The sequence below is a fragment of the Callorhinchus milii genome, unplaced genomic scaffold (genome assembly GCF_018977255.1).
Source record: "Callorhinchus milii isolate IMCB2004 unplaced genomic scaffold, IMCB_Cmil_1.0 Scaffold27, whole genome shotgun sequence".
In the NCBI taxonomy this organism is placed as follows: domain Eukaryota; kingdom Metazoa; phylum Chordata; class Chondrichthyes; order Chimaeriformes; family Callorhinchidae; genus Callorhinchus; species Callorhinchus milii.
The window spans coordinates 4,314,956-4,318,885 of record NW_024704768.1 but is presented as its reverse complement, the minus strand read 5'-3'; positions in this window follow the sequence as shown (position 1 = coordinate 4,318,885).

Sequence of the window (3,930 nt, the reverse complement as noted above, 5' to 3'; positions counted from 1 at the left end):
CGCAAGGGCGCTGTGAGAAACGCAAAGCACAGTCACTACACTCGACAATCCACCTAAGAACTGTAGACCTTCAGGGCACTGCTGTGTGGAACTCTCTTCCTCCGTCCCTCAATCCCTCTGCTTTGCCCCCTTTCCCTCCCCCATCATCAGAAGACTTTCCTCTTCGAGCTACAGCACCTAAGGTCACCCACACCCCCCGCCCCCCGCCTCCGGCTCGGTGTCGGGCTCCGCCAGGGGAGTGAGTTGGACTAGTTGGTGGCTCTTCCAAAGAGCCAGCACAGGCCCGATGGGCCGAATGGCCTCCTCCTGTGCCGTAGGATTGTAAGACTACATGGGGATTGCGTTCGAAATTCTTCCACATCTCTTAACAACACAGACAACAGTGAACTTCCTCCCACCGAGTGGTGTGAGGCTCCCTCTTGCGGTAATTACAGCTCAGTGCACGATCAACACACACACACACACACAAAACAGGCTCGAGGGGCTGAATGGCCTCCTCCCGGTCCTATGTTGCGGTCACTCCCCCCGGATTTACACAAAAAACATCCAGAGAGGAACAAACACCAGACACGGAACCTTTAATCAGGGACACTCAGCATTGACGAGCCCACAGGCCTCGCGCTCAGTACATTTGGTTCAAGTTGGGATGAAATCTCTCAACTTGTGTATCCGCGATCCCCGTTGTTTCGCAGCAAAAACATCAACAATAATATTCAAGTCTTTGGTTTATATCTAAGTATCAATCAAGACACTTACTTGAACACCTCATTTTTTCCCCCGTGCTGTCTGTATAGAATATACGCACACGTATATATATATATATATATATAAAAATCCACCTTTTTTTTTCATTCTTTATCAAAAACAAAGTCATGTGAGTGTGCAAAATATCGTTCATTCGCGGTAAAGTACCGAGCAGAGCCTCAGAAGCAGGAACGGTTTGGCTTCCGAAGCTCTCTGTGAGAAACATTTAACAATAATATTACTTGCACTTGATGCAGAGCCTTATCACGTCTTCGCGGCGTCTCAAAGGGCCTCACAGGACACGCTGTGAAGTGTAGTGACTGTGCGTTTTTGTGGGCGAAACGCGGCAGCCAATTGTCCCTTAAGCAGAGTCTCCACAAGCAGTTTCACGTCTCAAAAGTGAAGTGCTTCGAGACCTCTCAACGACGTGATAAGGCGCGATCTCAAACCAAGGATTATCATAATTGTTCTTATTATTACAGCACCTTTCGTGTCAGGAGGATGTCCCAAAGCGCTTCAAAGGATTTACTGTGAAGTGTAGTGACTGTGTGTTCTGCGGGCGATTCCATTAAAAAATAGCCAGAGAGTGTCAATGATACAGACGTCAAAATTCGTGTACTAAAAAGGAAGCGGGGTGCGTGTGTGTGTGGGTGTGGGCGTGTGGGTGCGTGCGTGTGGTGCGTGGTGTGGGGGTGTGTGGGGTGTGCGTGGGTGTGTGTGGTGTGGGTATGGGGGGGGGGAAGGATGGTATCTAAAAGAGGAACAAATAAATAACTCTTACGTTTTTTTTTAAATGGAATAAATATGTTGTTAAAACTATTATTTATACAAAGAGTTAGCACTTTTGTCCAGTCATTTGGCACTCTGTCTGTGTGTGTGTGTGTGTGTGTGTGTGTGTGTGAGGGTCTGTGTGTGTGAGGGTCTGTGTGTGTGTGAGAGGCGCGTGTGTGAGAGGGCATGTATATGGGGTGTGTGTGAGGTGTGAGGTATGTGTGAGAGGTGTGTGTGTATATGAGACACGTGTGTGTGACAGGCGCGTGTGAGAGGTGTGTGTGTGACGGGTGTGTAAGGCGTGTGAGTGTAGGAAGGGCCGAAAGGTGTAACAACACAACAACGGAACAGAAAGAGCTGTAAACAGTGACCTGTTATGTCACACGAGTGTTGCTCACATGAAACAAGTAACATTAACACATTAGTGATTGCTTTTGAGCCAAGAATTGTGGCTAATCAAAGGCACTGTTCAAACGGCTCCAGATATGTGATTACTTCACACCCACTGGAGCTCTCGACTCTTAACCCCATTCCCCTACTCGCTCTCCCCCCCCCCCATCGTGCCGGTGCTCGCTTCCCCCCACTCTAACCCCATTCCCCTGCTCTCTCTCTTTCTCTCTCTCTCTCTCCGCCCATCGTGTCGACGCCTTGGGAGGTCCCTGAAATGTTTGGACATAATTCATACTTTGCGTAAGTCACATTTAAATGTCCGGTCCAAACCGACACGACTTATATGAGGTTTTCGTGCAATGAACACCATGGATATTTGGTCCTTTTGCGATACTTGAAAGCACAGAAAATTTATGGCACAGAAGGAGGCCATTCGGCCCATCGTGTCTGTGTCGGCTCTTTCAAGAGCAATCCTATTAGTCCCATTTATTTCCCTGCCCTTAGTTTCCCAATAATCCTGTAACTTTTATTCTTTTTTTTAATATATATAATATTATATATGTTTAACACAGTGCCTTATCAGGTCTTCGACACGTCTCAAAGCGCTTCACAAGAATACACTGCAAAGTGAATCGATTGTATATTTTCGGTATTTATCCAGTTCCCTTTCCTTCCAGATTCCAAAGCCAATTTGGAATCTAACTCAACCGCTGTTCCCGGCAGGACATTCCACATCCTACCCTCTCTGTGAGTGAAATAAAATTCTCCTAACTTCTCTCATTTGCTAACTACCTAAAATTGATGCCCTCTAGTAACTGACTCACGACCCTTGGAAATAATTTCTCCCTGAGCTCTCTTGAAACCGCTCGTAATTTTGAAGACCTCAATCAGGTCACCTGACGGTTGTATCCGCGATAAAGACACCATTTATAGCGCCTCCACTCCCTCATCCAATTAGCCTCCCTTCCAACACCTCGAATTCTCTCCCCCTCCTCTCCTGGCGTGGGCTCTTATTTAATAATAATAATCCTGGCATTTGATACAGGGCCTTATCACGTCTCCGAGACGTCTCAAAGCGCTTCGCAGAAGACACTGTAATGTGGATTGACTCTGTATTCGTGGGAAAAAGGCGGCACAGCAGCGTCCCACAAACAGCCGTGGATTGAAGCGACTAAACTATTATTATTTTTTTTTCGAAGGGATTATTAGCCCCGACAATCGACGAACAACTGGGTTCCTTCGCACTGCTGGGTAAACAGAGGCGTGCGTGCGTGCGTGCGGAATAAGGAAACTTGCCCTGCCCGGGAATCGAACCCGGATTCTCTCGCTTGCCTGGCTCCACAAAAGGCCTGTAAACAGTCAAACCCTGTCATAAGGCATTGGTGGTTTAGATCAAACCCCGTGTTATAACAGCTTAGAGTTAAGTTTAGCGTTAAGATCATAAGAATTTGCTGGACCAAAGAAGACCAAGGTCCATCTAGTTTGCCTTCCGTCATCCTGTATTCCCCCCCAGATGTTATTTCCTAACCAAAATCTGTCTCATTTGTTCTTGAAAGAATCAACACTTTCAGCTTCCACTGTCTGTCCGTCTCCCCAGAGAACCTGATCCGTAGGTTTTACCAACTCGCTCACTGAAGGTAGTGGTTTGCGCGTTACGTTTTAAAAAAAGACCACAAGGCTTTCACGAAACCGTTTTCAAGTCGTCGAAACCATCCCACGCTCGGGAAAGCCAGCAAAGCCCCTTTCCGACCCCGAAAACGACGACTTGCGTTTAAAATAATAAATAATAATAATCCTCGCGTTTGATATAGTGCCTTATCGGGTCATCGCTTTTCCGGGGGGTAATAATCCTGCCGTAAAATAATAATAATATGGTCACTTAATCCACGACTGGTTGTGGGGACATCGCTGTGCGCAAATGACTGCCGCGTTTCGCCCACTAAATATACAGTCGCCGCACTTGACTGTACGTCCTGTGATGCGCTTTGAGAGGTCTCCAAGACGTGATAAGGCGCTGTATCGAAT